The 17,083-nt window shown below is 31.4% G+C and overlaps 1 protein-coding gene across 1 annotated transcript in view; it reads left to right on the forward strand.

Annotated features, from left to right (window-relative positions):
• The window catches only part of PCDH15 (protocadherin related 15), a 1,796,064-nt gene that overhangs the window by 446,290 nt on the left and 1,332,691 nt on the right, over positions 1 to 17,083 (forward strand). The window lies entirely within an intron of this gene.

A 17,083-nucleotide genomic window follows, 5' to 3' on the forward strand; every position in this document is an offset into this window, starting at 1 on the left:
TGGGTAACTAGATAAAGTAGATCAGTTAAATGATACATCTTGAAGATAATGATACCTTTCAAAGTAAAGTGTTAACATAATGATAATTTGTTATCTTGGATTTAACCATATTTTGTATCTTTAAAAAATTACTTGTATATTAATTATTAGGTATGGTTTTCTAAACACAAAGTTACCTATACCTACATTAAAAAAAAAAAATCATGGTGGTGAGAGGGAGTTAAATCTTTAACCTTAACCAAGTTATGTAATTTATATAATTATTGTGTGTGTGTATGTGTCCATACACATAATCACAACAGGGCTATGCTTTTTTATTTTATGATATAGTCATTGAATTTAAGTTAAAATATTACAATTATTTTTCTATTCAATTGCTAACTGCAGTCTTAGGGCAAATGTAAATTTCTCTTTAAATATCAAATTAAGATATCTAACTCTTCCTATTTTCTTGAACCTGTCTTCTCTATCACAGTTCAAGTTCTCATCATCTCTCATTAGAATCATGTGCAATAGTCCCCTGAAGATCCTTCTAGCTTTCAGATCATCCTACACATAAGACCTGTGTCATCTAGCAGGAAAGATTGACTTATGTCTTAATCTTATTCATTTTAAACCTTGGCTCTAACATTTATCTGCTCTATGACCTCAAGCTTCTGCTATATTCTCCAATTTATCTGCCACCATTTTCTCTTTTCATTTTTATAAATTATATACCCATTAAAATGAATTGAGTAATTATAGGTCTATAGTCACTTATTCACATTTTCAAAATTAGAAAAACAAATCCTAAGCACAGATTTTTTTTGGTAATTTGCCACATGGCAAAACTTATACGGACCTATTAGGTGACTCATTTTGACTGTATTTATCCACATGAGGTAAATATTCATGTTTCACTGTAGAAATATTAGTTTGATTATGAGATGTAGTTTCAGACTACATCTGAATGAGATGTTATATTCAGTTTATGAAATATATTACTTTTTAAAAACATCTGAATTTTGGCACCCATCCGTAATCAAGAATTTCAGAAAAGCAATCTATATTTATAATTGTAAGAAAACCTAATATGACCAAGACTCTGTGTGCTTGTCTTACTGGAATGACTCTTTTACCATCCCATCCACATCTACCCTCATCTCTTTCATCCACATAACAAAGTCTCCTATAGCACTCACAGTTCAACTCAGTCATTACTTCTTCCCCGATTTACCTCTCATCCTTGTTAATAAAAAAACCACATCCTTTCTATATCCTGTCTTTATCCTTATCACCTGGTATTCTTCTCATCTATTTACATGTGTCATTTCTACTAAATCCTAAAATCTTTGAGAATTGGAATCATGGCTTTTCATTCTTTATATCATCAGTTCTTAACATTATCTTAATATTAAACAGAAACATAATAAAAGTCAGTTATATTTTATTTAAAAATACAACATTCTGGAAATGTTAGTCTGCAAAAATCTGTTTGATCTTGCCACATGGTCATGTGATAGAGTAGGCTCTGTGATTCACTATTAAGTTTTTACCTTTGGTTATTCCAGAATAAATTTAAGACAGTGAAGTATCATCTTATTGAAGGTCTGAAGGTATTTTGCCTGTCTATTAAATTGCTACATAAACCACAAAACTGGAAAAGAGTTAACTAATGAATATCTACATTCTTGTGTATTTTTAGATCACTAGTATTTATTAGTCAAGTAATTATCTGGCTAGCGAGAGCCTCAATTTTTAAAACTTTCATATATAAAGTCACTTAATAGAATACTTAGCTCTTATTTCTCCAATTCCTTATCATTTTAATTTTGAGGATGCATATGTGCTCAAATTTTTGAAGAAAAAATTAGTCAATTCCACTTTTCTGTCACTTGAAAAACATTATACAATTACCAAGTACTTAAATGTAAATTTTCAATAGACTCAAAATACATCTTTTCTGGATTTGAGAAATGACAGAAATTACTCTCTGCCAGATAAGACAATTAAGAGGGGAACATTTCTGGCAAATTTGTTTCCTCTTTTTAATTTTTGCTCTTAAAGAATATGCAGTGGGATCTATGAAAGGCGCAATGGAATCTGTATCATTGTTGAATAGGCAAATACTTGGCTTTACTCAAAAGTACTATCCTACTATTAACTGTGATATTCAATTTATCTACTTCAGAAGGATGAAGAGATAAATTGGCTGCAAATGTGAAATTGGAATTCCACAGTGTCTCAGTTACTATTCAGCCATGCATTGCATTTGATTTTCTTATTTTAGTATTAAACAGCTTCAAAATGTAACTGAGAGCTCTTGGCTTTCCATTCCTGCTGTGTAAAGCATTAACAATATTACACTCACTGCTTGTATTTTCTTTCTGAGCAACTACTAGTAAACCTTGAATTCCAATGATGATTAACATTTTTAAAGATATTTTAATTGTAATTTATATATCTCTACCGTCAAGGAGTACTGCATTTAAGAGAAATATCATGACATTGTCATTATTATGCATTATACTGGCTTCTCAATGTTATATGGTTACATAAGTTGCTGGTAAACAGACCATAATTTTTACCCTCCAGTTGTGAAATCATATCAAATTTATAGTTTTAGTATGTGCAAATAATTGAATCATTCACTTGTGGAATATATTTTTGTATAAATAGACTGTAACTATAAAATCCACAATATTTGGTAGGGGAGAACCCCTATTTCTCTATTTTGGACTTTAAATAACCAAGTTTTCAATTACTCTTTATTTTGACTTTGCTGGTGCCAAAAAGCAAACAACATAAAAATTGGAAGGCTGATAGTATCACAGAGCTTTCAGAAATTCTGTTTTTGCAGGCCATTTATCTTGTGTATATCTTTTCAGTAACTGAAATTGTTTTCTCATTAAAACATGTTTTGTTTTTCCTGAACCCCCTTGGATTGGCAGCTGTCAAATTGAATTGGCAGATTTTCAGGTTGTCCGATTGGCTGTTGCCTCTCCAGAGTATCCATTCAGTGCATTTTCTCTCCTCTTCTCTTGTCTTCTCTCCTCTTGTCTTCTCTCCTCTCGTCTTCTCTCTTCTCCTCCCCTCCCCTCCCCTCTCCTCTCCTCTTCACTTCTCTCTCTCTCTTCTCTTCTTTCTCTCTCTCTCTCTGCTCACTCTCGCTGTCTCTGTGTCCCTCCCCCACCAATTTGGACTAGCTTTTCCAGCATGTGTTTGGGTGAGAATGCTCCCAATTTTCAGGTGAAGGCCCTCAGTGTTTAATAATTGTAATCCAATATGTACATACCATTCTCTTGACCATAATTTAAGATTGAGAACATTAAGAACATGATGTATTTCCAGATGGTCACAGTCAATTGGTCAGAATTTCTGGGGCTTTTGAAACTAGAATAGAACCTAAAAGTAGCTCAAAAAAAGGTTGACATCTTCTTGGAGGTTAACACCAAAGAAGCATATCTGAGAAAGGAAGAGAAAAAGATATCTCTCCCTGGTGAAAACCTGAAAACGACTCAAGAATTGGATATCAGATATTAAACTTCTATGGGAACCTTCAGTATATGAAGCCATAAATTTATTTGACTGTCCAAACTGGTTTTAATCATTTATTTCTGTCACTGTCAGCATAGATTTCTAACTGTTATAGATGGAAATAAGTTTCCCCCCATGTAATAACAAGTCATCCTTTTTGTTAAATATGCATAAAACGATTTTACTTTACAGTTGTATTCTGCCTTCTGATTTTCAAATTGATACTATATGTGTAAGTATATATTTTTTAAAAGGTTATACCTTTTTGGTAATATTTATAATATTACCAACATTTTAAGGCTTTCATTGAATAAAGAAAATGTATGTTTTATGTAAAAATTGTTAAATAAGTGCTAGAATATTTTTTAAATATTTGAGTATTTATTAACATTTATTTTTAATTAACTTAGAAGCATTTATTGAAAGACTGCTCCATTTCTAATACTTTGCAAATAATCGTGTTTTTTGTCATTTAAGTTATTATAAACTAGATAGACATATTGAAATGTGTTTAAGCAATATTGCTTATTTTTTAACCACTACATTTTATGTTTGTATCTATCATTTCTAGTCTATGAGATTTAATGTCAAAAGCTAGATATTCCCTGCATTTTCATCTAAGATAGTAAAGATTACATTGATGTGAATATAACAGGCAAGTTCCCCTAAGTTTTATTCCTCTTTAGTGTCTAAGATATAATCAGTATTTGTCTTAAAATTCTGTCATTAACTTTATTGGAGTTTCAATTTCAAGAAATCTTGCTGAGAACACATTATATATAATATATATTTATATAATATATATAATTTTGTTGAAATAGACTGCTGTATAAAATTCTCATGTTTTATATATAAGATTTGACTTTTGAAGATTTGCTTAAGGGAAAAAGAATGAAATCTTAAAAGACATTATCAGTGCTGTGTCCTTCAAACAATTAAATGACATAGATTTTCCAATAAAATGTGGAAACACATTTTTCATAGTGAAACTTTATATGCTACCAAACTTAACTGCTGTAACTTACATTTAATTGTAGATCTGAAAGGTTAAATTTTAATACTAATCTTAACCAGCCACGATGAAATCATGGGGTGGATCTTGCAAAGAAGGTCAACCATTCCCTGGGTTGTAAACTGAAATAGTCCCTATTAATTTAAATGAGTTAATATGATGATATATTTCTCTTGAGTAATGGATGAATCCCATAGGTCCTAGTCCACAATGTCAGAAAAATGTTAAGAATTTGTCAATGAGCTTTAATCTCTACTTGATTTATGTACCTCACTTTTATGGTTACTTTGTGACTTACTATCTTCTGGGCCAGTTAATAAATGTTCTTACTACATTTTGAGGAAATCTCAATCTGTTCATAAATATTAAAACCTCAACTCAAACGAAAGTGCTTTGCCACTCTTTTCCTAACATGTAGTAAGAAATTTTGTTTGGGAGAATGTTGAGGTACAAGAAACAGGGGATATTAAGTAGCATTTTCAGTACTGTTTGATAGTGGAAGTAGAAAAGCCCATCATCGCCTGTAAGATACAGAATTTTTTTCTGTTAAAATATTTTCTTTAGCTTTAAGCATATTTACAGGACATGATTAAATGGAGCAAAAGACAATACAGGTAGAGTTGAGGAAGAAAGGGTATTTTCCCCCTTTTGGGAAACTATATTTTAGAAAGCAGTAATTACTATTGAGTTACCAAGGGAGAAGCAAATGAAATATGAAAATCTAATCCTCAAAATTGAAGAGTATCTAGTGGAGGTGAGGGCTTAAACAGAAAGATAGACAGGAAGAGGACAAAAAGGAGGAAGAGGAGAAGGAGGAGGAACATAAGAAGAAAGAGGAGATATACCTAATGCTAAATGACGAGTTAATGGGTGCAGCACACCAGCGTGGCACATGTATACATATGTAACTAACCTGCACATTGTGCACATGTACCCTAAAACTTAAAGTATAATAATAATAAAACTAAAAAAAAAAGAAAGAGGAAAGATAGGGAGAAAAGAAGACTTAGACAAAGGAGTCAAAGAGAGACATAAGGAGGAAAGAAAGAAAAGAAGGATATATGAACTTATTTGAACCTGTCTACCCTAAAGTCCAGAAACAACACTTTTACAGGACTTTGTATTTTCTAGATACGTGCAAAATATTTTCATTCCAAAAAAATTTTTTTTTAATTGAAATTAGGTGCTTTTAAAAATTATGGAAAATAAGATGTAACATTGTACATTTGATGAATTATATGTTATGTTACTATTGTCTATTTTTCTGTATTATACAATGGTACACTACATATATGTGAAGAATTTTTTTCTACAATAGCTATGAAAATTCTTAATTTTACTTCTTTTCTTTTTTTTGTCAATTTTATAAGCCATGGGATTATTTATCCTCAACTCATAGCAAATCCAGAAAATACAATTGACCACTGGTGATTTTAAAAGTCTAGACACACCAGTCATATAATATATTCTATTTATATTGTTAAATATATCTTCTTTCGTTAATCATTATATTTTCATCTAAATTTAAAATTGTAATTTATTTTCTAATAACAATTGCTAATAAATAAATTGCTCAATTGGTAATTGCTCTTGTTTTAAAACAATTTAAAATAAATAAATTTTAAAGTAATAAAATAGATTATTTTTAAAATAGATTATTTCTTTGTTTTGCATTCTAGGTCTTCCCCCCACCCCGCCACATATACACACAGAGTGACTTCAAATTCCTTTTAACATTCAGCTCATATAATTTTGTAATCATAATAAGTCAGTAAAAGTACATATGCACACTTGGTCTTTTGAGATAATTGCTTATTTGTAGTTTTTTAGTCAATAATAAATTGCTTAAAATATTTATACATCTCATAAACATAATGTAAATTTTGTCAAAATGTCTATTTTAATAACGGCCATGATACTTTCACTTAATATAAAACATATAGAAGTTATAGTAAACTTTTAACTGTATTATGTAATCTTTTGGTGCTTATAAGACTTGCAAGCTCTTTCATGTATAACTTAATACAACACTTGTTTTATTAATGTCTTGTTACAAATTATCACGTGTTATAGAACGCTATAGCAGAAACCTGAGTATAGGGCCTACATCAGGAAACTTTTTTTCTTTTCTAAGTAACAAGACAACTAAGCGTAGGCTGCCATTGAGAATCCAGATTCCATCTTCCTTTTGCCTCTACCGTTGTTAATGTGTGGCTTTCTTCCTCAGACTCATAAGATGGTTTTATACTAGAGAGTATCACATATGAATCATGGATAAGAAGAAAGGAGAAAACAAAAGGGCAAAATCTTACTGCCAGCTGAGCTCATATCTTTCAGTCAAAAACAGTAGTTTTCACAGGGACCTCTTGCTTAGAACTCATTGCCCAATTATGAGTCATTTGGCGAAACAAGTTGCAAGTTAAAGGGCTGTTAACCACGAGGATTGCTGCCGTGAACAAAACCAAGATTATGTTAATAAGTACAAAAGGTATAGTGGTTAGTAGTGCTTGTCACAGCCAAAAAAGAAGCGGACTTTTCCATAAAACCTACTCTATCAGCTGATTATACAGAAAAAAGCTGAGTTCGAGAATTTCTTTGGTTTGCTAAGTGAAATTGGAAAGATATTCCTGTTTATGATTGTATGGTTTGTAGCTACTCTATATTTCTACTTTACCTTTGGTCAGTATGTTTGTTTACATCTGTCTGTTTTTCTGTCTGGTGATAGGGTGACTTACAGTCAAGAGTTTGTAAGAACAAGTACTTAACTGGATTATTTTTAAAAGCAGTGATTTCTTATGAATCTCAGGAATCTACCTCAGTGATAAATGTTATTCAGTAGGAAAATAATGTTTTTTTGTTCTGATTTAGGAAATTGTTGATAACTTGCCTGAGTTATCACTTTTCTGGAATCGTATTATGCTGATGATTTACATTTAGGCAGAATGATATGACTAATGATATAAACACTGCCCAAGAAACAAAGGATGTCATCTACTTCCAAAACACACAACAGCTTGATTTTCTCTCAGCAAAGATATATATATTCCTCTATATTAATAAAGTAGAAAAAGTTTGTAGCTCCTACAATTATGGGTCTACATAAGTTATATCACAATCAAAGAACATGTTTTAAGGGCTAATATGCAAGTTCAGAATGTTCACACTCTTCTCTAACATTTCTTGAACACCAGGAAAGAAACATAAAATCACCTGCAATATATTTATTCCAATTTTTTCCCTATCTGTCATAAACCTCAACTCTTTTTATTTAAATTTCCTGAATAAAATTCTTTCTGAGCATAGCCTGTTTCTCTCAGGAATACCTTTTCTCTCTTTCTGCCAGAGCATGCCCCTCTGCAAGCTTAAATATCCTGCAAAACCTGGTCCTCCTCTGAGCAATTAATGGCAGATGGTGTATGGGGAACTGGGAATTAGAGGGAAAAATAAATTGTGCAAATCTAAATATATTTCAAGTGTCCATGAGAGGAAATAGCTGGAAAGAATCATGTGTTAAAATGTGTTACTCTGTTGTAGTTGTCCAAGATAAGTTTTTTCCAGACTTCCACAAAAAGATGCCTACTATTTATATTTGCCATGTTAATAGAGAATTTCTGTACTTATAATCCAAATGCATTTCTTTTTTTCTTTTTTCTTCTCTTATTAAGAATGGCTGTAATTTTTCTCACTTGCCTCTGGATATATTCCTTGGAAAAAATATGTGAAATCTACTATATGTTATTTTTTAAATAAAATATGGAGCACTGTAGTGAATGTCTAAATAAAAAATCATTTAAAAGTATATTTAATATGCATTGGGCAAATAAAAATAAATATGAGCAAGTAATTATATAACCCTGTTTGTTTAAAATTGAAACTTGTGACAATTACAAACTCCCACAGATTTGGATCATACCATGTTTATAGTAAAGTCTGCAAAAAACAATGACTTTTTAATCATTGACTATATCAGTTGGTCTTATGGTCAGTATTACACAGTCTTAACCCTAAAACCTGCTCTGGGTCTAACCTTATTTTTACAAGTAGACTGATTCAAGGAGAAGAGCCATGTCTGCATCAATCCTCTTTGTCCAAGTCAATTTCCTCTATCAGATAAGAATCTCATTAGGAAGTTCTGCAGATCAATAGATCCACCTCTGTGTTATACTTACCCTAATTAGGCTTCCTAACAGTGAGATATCAAGGCAGCAAGAAAGCCAGTAGTGTACACCAATTCTTAATTGTATATTGCTTCCATGCAGACAAAGTTGAGATGTTTTTGAGCTCTAGGACTTGTTTTATTATTTTCCTTCACATAATGTATGTCACGGTGGATTTTTTTTTTCTCAGCCATAATACAAGAGTAGAATTTGTCATATAGAATCTGACTCACTGTACAAGCTTGTATATATCCATTCTTAGGTCATGAGTCAGTCGTAGATAGAAGAAAATCAGTTATATTGGCTTTGACATTCTTTCAGTTTGAGACTTAAAAACATTTTTATACATAGCAACATCTTCTGACATGTAAGTGTGCCCAGTCATCAAACTTCTACATGGAATATTTATCTGCAACACAATGTGTTGTGTTTTTTTTTTCCCCTTACACCCAAGATAGGACTCTGAAATTTCTCTAGGTCCTAATGAAAATTTGTTTCAGTAATTCAAAAATATGTCTAACTAAGTCAGTAAAAAGGGCTAAGATCCCGGGGGCATTGGTTTCAACTTGTAAAATTTGGCAAGTACTTTGAATTAATTGCAACATATTTGAATCACTATCTCCTGTAGTACCCACCAGGTAGAACTTCTTAATAAATAGTGTTTGACCCAGGGTTGAAAACAAATTTCTGGCTGATAATTTTAGCAGCTTGTTTCATAGGCTAATTCAAGTCAGGGGACTCAAAAAGTGCTATGTAATTACTGGTCTCTACTTGAAATATAGAACCCTAACATCTGTAGTCTCCTCCCTAAGAAAAAAAAAATTCAAATATTAATGTGATCTCCATACTGTCTCTTCAGCAATTTATTTATTTATTTATTTTTGCAAAACACGGTGATAAATCAGCAGTCATGGTGAAAATACACTCTCAATTCAAAAGGAAAACAATAAAGTTAATCTAAAGTATTGATAGATGGATGTGTCATGATACAGTTTGAGTGTGTCAAGAAAAAGGTCCGGTGACCAGAACCTATCTCATGTTAGTTAGTAACTCAAAATAATTTAAATTACTTTTATATCTATTTCTCAAAAACTGTGAAAGTAGAACTTCTGTAGTAATATTTTTAAGTCAATCTATTTCTCTTTTATCAGGTATACGTATATATTGTATTTTCATCCTCATTGTATTAGTCTGTTTTCACACAGCTATAAAGGACTACTAGAGAATGGGTAATTTATTTAAAAAAAAGGTTTAATTGACTAAGAGTTCAATATGGCTAGGGGGTCACAGGAAACTTACAATCATGGCAGAAGGTAAAGGGGAAGCAAGGCACCACTTACATGGTGGCAGGAGAGAGAGAGAGCGCAAGCAGGGGAAGTGCCACACTTTAAACTCATCAGCTCTTCTAAGAACTCACTCATTATCATGATAACAGCAAGGGAGAAATCTGCCCCCATAAGCCAATCATCTCCCACCAGGCCTCTCCTCTGTCATGTGGGGATTACAATTGGAAATGAGACTTGGTTAGGGACGCAGAGCCAAATCGTATCACTCACTTTGCATTTATTCCTTCTCATTTATTTCTTCACTCCATCTCTCAAATTTCTTATCCTGCTCCCCTAGTCACAAAAGACTTTGCATGACAGCTACCCAAAAGAAGGCAAGATACTTCTCAGAGGGTTGAAAAATAAGAGACTTGAGTCTGCCGAACCTGAGTTTTATTCAGTGGACCAACTGAGAAAAATGCTTGGAAATATTCTCAGGTTAATATTAAATTATCTATCTTTTTAGAGATATATCTACATAGGAGTACAAATATATTTATGAAAATATATAAAAATAACTGTAGTATATGCAAAAAACTATAGATACAATCTATGTACCTATAAAATTGTATCATTACAGTTACATTGCTGTTTAAAATATCTGTGAATGGGAATACTTGAAAATATATTTAACTTATATGTGCATATATACCCATCTATGTTGCTGTCCATCTGTTTATCCATTTATAGCTATATCTGAATCTACATCCATATTAACAATTTTGGTAGGAAAACTTATACTCTATATTTGATAAAGTTAACAGTATAATTATATTTTTGTTTACTTTTCAGCCAATCTAAACTATTAATGTTATCATTTTCTAGTGATGGTCCTGGGTCATTGCCAGACTCAATAGTTTTGTTCTTTTTTTCTATAATAAGATGATAAAACCATTAGAAAAATGGAAGAAGGTGGGATAGGAGACACATCAGTCAATAAGCTCTGAGACAAAGATATAGAGACACAGATCATAATTACTTTGGTGGTGGTTTGCTTTCACATTCATTACTTTCAGCTGCAGTCACAATGAATGTTTCCAAACAATGATCTCATTCTCTAACAAATACATTCTGCCATATATTGTGCAGATAATGAAGTTTTATGTTTATGTGCAAAGAATCAAACCTCTGAATTCAATAAAGTCTCAGAATGTGGCCTTCCTGAATAATTACTTCCCTGTGTGATGGTATTAAAACTGAATTTGATGTCCACAAAAGATGTATCTTAAAAAAAATTAAAGAATGTAAAAAAAAATAAACCTTTTGCTTTAAAGAACAGATTTCTCCTCTAAGGTGAAAACAGCTCTTTTAATGAGCTTACTTTTGTTCAGATGCATTTCCTTTTGTGCAATTTACATAACCATCTGTCTTTTCCTTTAATGTTGAACAGCTTACAAAAATTGTAATGTACTGAATTAACAGTTAAGGTGTACTTATTTCAAATTATTTTAAGACTCTGTCTTAAAATATAAAAGCATTTTACCGTCTCCTATTGGAATAACTTTTACTTTCCAGATGAATGATAATGATATCTAGCATTGTCGTTTGAAATTATTTTAATTAGTATTAGAAAATGCAGACAACATAAAATGTTTTCTACTTTGGCCAAAGATGGCTTCAGCAAAAGTCACTGTGGAAGAGAAAAACTTTCTAAGTTACTTCTCAGAAATCTTAAGAAAATATTAAAATGTCAATTCTTGAGAAAGAGAATGGCTATATATCCCTGCTTTTTGCAGCAATTTGACTTTAACCCAGTTCTTTTCAATTGCTTGGTATCTTTTTCCTTTGGCATCTTTCTACAAGCAGTTCTAAAGTCATTAGGCTTATTTGAGCATTAGAGAAAAAGTTATAAAGATGAGAACACTAAATAAACACCTATGTTTTGACAACATTAGTTGAGCCGCTACATTTGTAATTCATTTGTAATGTTGTTGTCCCAGAAGAAGAAGAGCAGACTTAAAAAAAAAACTCAAATAAATAATAGCTGAAAGCTTTCTAAATTTTGCAGAAGACAAACTTACAGACTCAAGGAGGTGGGTGAACCCAGAGCAAGATAAACCCAAAGAAATCAATTTAAAAAAGGAAAAAATAAAAGTGACAATTATCCAGTGACATGGATGAAGAAAGGAAAGGACACAAATTACCAGTATCAGGAATGAAAAAGAGTATATCACTACAGATTCTGTAGACATCAAAAGGATAACAAGGAAATAATGCAAACAACTATACACGTCAATAGGACAATCTAGATGAAATGAACCCATTGCTCAAGAAACAAACCACCACAACTTACATAAAAGCAATACTTTCATAGCCCAATAACTCTAAAAGAAATTGATCAGTAAAATATCCCCCACAAGAAATCTCCAGGTCCATTGGAGAAGTCTACCCCATGATTAAAAAAGAATTGATATCAATTGTCCATAATATCTTCCAGAAAATAGATCAAGAGAGCACAATTTCATTTAATGAATAAGCTAGTATTTCTCTGATATCAAAACCTGATCAAGACAGTACAAAAAATAAAAAGTAATAAAACTTCTTAACAGTATGTCATGAATGTAAGGCTAGTTCAATACGTGCAAATTAATCCATGTAATCTAATATACATAGGCTAAAGAAGAAAAATTATATATCAATTGATGAAAAAGAATTTAACAAAATTTTACAACCAATTATGAGAAAAAGTCAGAAAAAAGGCTTAATCGGGACCCTTGGCCACAGACATCTACAAAAATTCCACAGCCAGCATTAGACTTAATGATGAAAAATTGAAAGCATTCATCTTAAGATTGAACATAAAATAAGAATGTTTCCTTTTAATACTTTCATGCAACATAGTACCAAAAATTCTAGCTAGTGCAATAAGCCATCCTTATTTGCAGATGATATGTATTTATATGGAAAATCTTAAAGAATCTACAAAATTGAAAAGAAAAATATCCTAGAACTAATAAGTGAATTCAGTAAGGTCACAGGAGACCAAATAAACATTTAAAAAATCAACTGCATTTCTCTGTACTAGAAATGGACACATGAATATCAAAATTGGAAATAAACTATTTGAAATCATTCTAAGAAAATTATTTTCTTAGGTGTAATTCTAGCAAAACATATACAGGATTACTATGCTAAAAATAATGAAATTTTGATGGAAGAAATCAAAGATCTAAATAATTATAGACACAATGTCATAGATTTGAAGAATCAACATAGCAAAGATGTGACTTCTCTTTCAGTTGATAGGTATGTTGACAAATTCATACTAAAATACCAAGATTTTATATTATATAGATAAAATGATTCCCAAGTTTATTTATAGAAGCAAAGAAAATATAATAGTTACAAAATAATATTGATAGAAATAAAGAGGGAGGAAGTTGTCAACCCATTTAGATACTTAATGTATAGCAATCAGGACTATGTGGGATTGGCACAAAAATAGATCTGCAGATCGATGGAACAGAATGAAAAACATAAAAATAGAACAACATAAATATATCCAACTAACTTTTGACACAATTGCAAAAGCAATTTAATGAAGAAAAGATAGCTTTTCAACAAAGGGTGCGGAAACATTTGGAACATCCGAACATCTAAAGGCAAATAATGAACCTCAAACTAGGTCTCATACCTCATTCATATCATTAACTCAAAATGGAGCATGGACTTATATCTAAAATACAAAACTATAAGACTTTAAGAAAATAAACATAGAGAAAATTTTGCAAGATCTAGGGCTAAGCAAAGAGTTCTTTGATTTGCCACCAAAGGCACAATTTATGAATGAAAAATTATTTTAAAATTAATCAAAAGTAAAATTTTTTCTCAAATACCTCGATAAGAGGATTAAAAGACAAATCAATCACCTATCTCACACATGATTTATATCCAAAATATATAAAGACCTCTAAAAACTCAAGATTTAAAACCAACTATTTAATAAAAAGCAAAATATATAAGGAGGCATTCCACTGAGAAGGGTATAAATATGGCAGATAAGAACTTGAAAACATGTTCAACATTATTAGCCATTGAGGAAGTGCAAACTAAAATCACAAGGAAATATCCTTCATACTTACCAGTATGGCTAAATGAATATACAAAGTATAACATACCTATACAATGGAATATTATTCTGCAGTAAATAGTAACAAATTACTAATACATATGACACTATAGATAAATCTCAACATTATACTGGGTTTAAAAAAATATACAAAGGGACATACTGTGTAATTCAATTTTCATGAAGTTCTAGAAAATGAAAACTATAATAACAGAAACTGGAGAAATTATTGACTGCAGGTTGATGGTATAGGGAGGAGGGAGGACACAGTACAATTTTGGGGGTGATAAAAATATTTTATATCTGTTGGTACTGATTTTACAAGTGTATACATCTATCAAGACTCATCAAATTTGATACCTTAAATCGTTGCAGTGTATTTTATATAATTTTTGCCTCAATAAAACTGAATTTGAATTGTCATCAGAAGACCTAGAACAGACAGTTTTAATTTGGCCTCTGAGATTGACTCCCGAATGAAGGATGCTGAACTGGCAGGGCAAGGGAGCTCCTACAGGACACAACATTGGGGCAAACGCAGAGTTCCCTACAAGTTGTGGCTATACTGGCCACAGTCACAAGATTGCCACAGGAATTACTTCAAGAATACTCTATTTGAGTTGCAAATCAGGGAAGAGAAGGCCCCTGTTATACTTGACAACTATTTCTCATCACACATGTAGCTTATGACTTGACATAGACAATCTCAATGTCTACAAGTAGATGGTAAACACGTAAAAGAACCCCTACTTATATTGGAATGTGACATAAACAATGAATACATTTTTTATTATAAGTATTTACTAAATATTGCATTGGACGTACTTATACTAAAAATGTGTTGTTTAAAGTATAACTGATTTTCTTATATGTTTATTTGCTAAATTTGGCAAACCTACTCCAAGATCAGACTTACAACAGCTATAGCAGCAAGAATACCCTCCTTATTTACAAATTTCAAATCTCAAGTAAGTGCATCTAACTAGCAAAACTTACTTGCATCTAGAAAAATACCTGCAGGGAAGAAAAATAATAAAATAAATACAAGTGACAGGTTTTCAGGCCTTGAATTATACTAAAGCATAATACATGTAGGTTGGAATGGATGGCCATTTAACCAATTGTTATTACCCTCCTGCCCCCAGTAGCTTTGGATCACCTACAGTAAAATCCAAAATTTCCACCAGGACTAAAGGCTGCTCTTTTATTCTCCTAACTCCTGTAGTTATCTAATTTTCGATAACCCTCACCCTTTTCACTCCTCTGTAAGCTCATAATTTTATTGTCTATGAACTTTTAAAGCTTGTTCCTGACCGAGGGGTATATACTTGCTATTTCCTCAGTAAGTAACATATAATATTTGTTAATATTCAGCACATAAAACAATATTTGACCTGTTTCAACTAATTAATATATCTTATTAATTGAATAAATTTGTCAATTTTCTATTTATATTACATAGAAATTATTTCTCAGTGATTTACCCTTAAAAAAAAACAAACCCGAATCTGTTACAGTCATGCATCACTTAAGGTTGTTCTGAGAAATGCGTAATTGGGGAACTTTCTCATTGGGCAAACATTATGGAGTGCACTTGCACAAACCTAGATCATATAGCCTGCTGTAAACCTAGGCTACATGGTATAGCCTTTCACTCTTAGGCTGCAAACCTATACGGCATTTTACTATACTGACTATTGGAGGTAATTGTAACACAATGGTAAGTATTTATGTATGTATACACATATAAACATAGAAAATGTACAGTAAAAATATGGCAAATATGGCAAATAGTCTTATGAGACAACCATTGTATATGCAGTCTGTTGTTGACTGTGAAATATCATAGGTACATGATTGTAATGTATGAAATATCATGCGGTACATGACTGTAATTGTAAAGATATCTATAAAAATGTTTTCAGATATTTGAGAGTACTATATAACAAGAGGCAGTTTTATTTGTTAATTTTCACATTTTCTAAAATACATTAGGGAATTAAATGTAACCATCGTTAAATTTAAATAAGCCAAAACCATGTATAATTTCTCACAAATATAGTTAATACTTCAAGATGACTACCTTTATTTTCACAATCCTGCTGATATTTTTCTGCGTATTGGAGGCACTTTGCAGAACTGCAGGAGGAGAAGTCAGTATCTGAATATTTTCTTCCATTTTCTTATTAAACATCTAATTGTTTATTTTAGCTTATCTAAGGCTTTCTGTAAAGAGAAGAGAGGTGACTGGTTAAACTGGTTATAGTATTTGAAGCATTGTATTATATTTCTTTCAATGTTTGGTCTTCTGATTGAAATATTACTTTGCTTTAGTTTTTCATGAAATTTGGCTCATAGGAGTAACTGAAGCAGTTATAAATTAAATTTCTCTTGAAACTTTAAGCCTGAATGCTTCCTAGGAACTCATTTATTTCACATACTTCCTTTACCCCTCTTTGATTTATCTATATTCAATTCAGTATGGTTCATTCACGTATGAAACTGCCTATTTTATATGCCAGATACAGCATCTTCTGTAATACTCTTTTTTTTTCCTTTAGAAAGGAAATGACACCCTCATTCTTAGAAGTACGTTGTTTTTTAAATATCCATAGGTGGAAATATTTTCATTGTCAATATGGGAGGTTTTGTTTTGCTTTGTTTTAATGTATTCTCCTTGAAAATAAAAAAATATATATTTAATCACAAAACTGGAAAGAAACTTGGTGTTAATCCAATCCTTTGTTTAACAGAAAACAAAACATTTGCCAGCAAATGTAGTATCTAACCCAAAGTCATAGAGCTGCTCAGCAGTAGGCTTAGAGTTTTCCAAATTTACAGCATGGTGAATCTTTACCATACTAGAATAATTTTCATTTATTATATTTACATAAATGCCTTTGTGCTCTGACATACTAGGATTATTATTTTCATAATGTTACTCAGTTTTATTTGCTCTATAGTTGTTACAAATGTATAAGCCCAGATATGAAATTCATTTAGA

This window comes from Gorilla gorilla, chromosome 8 (genome assembly GCF_029281585.2).
Source record: "Gorilla gorilla gorilla isolate KB3781 chromosome 8, NHGRI_mGorGor1-v2.1_pri, whole genome shotgun sequence".
Classification (NCBI taxonomy): Eukaryota; Metazoa; Chordata; class Mammalia; order Primates; family Hominidae; genus Gorilla; species Gorilla gorilla.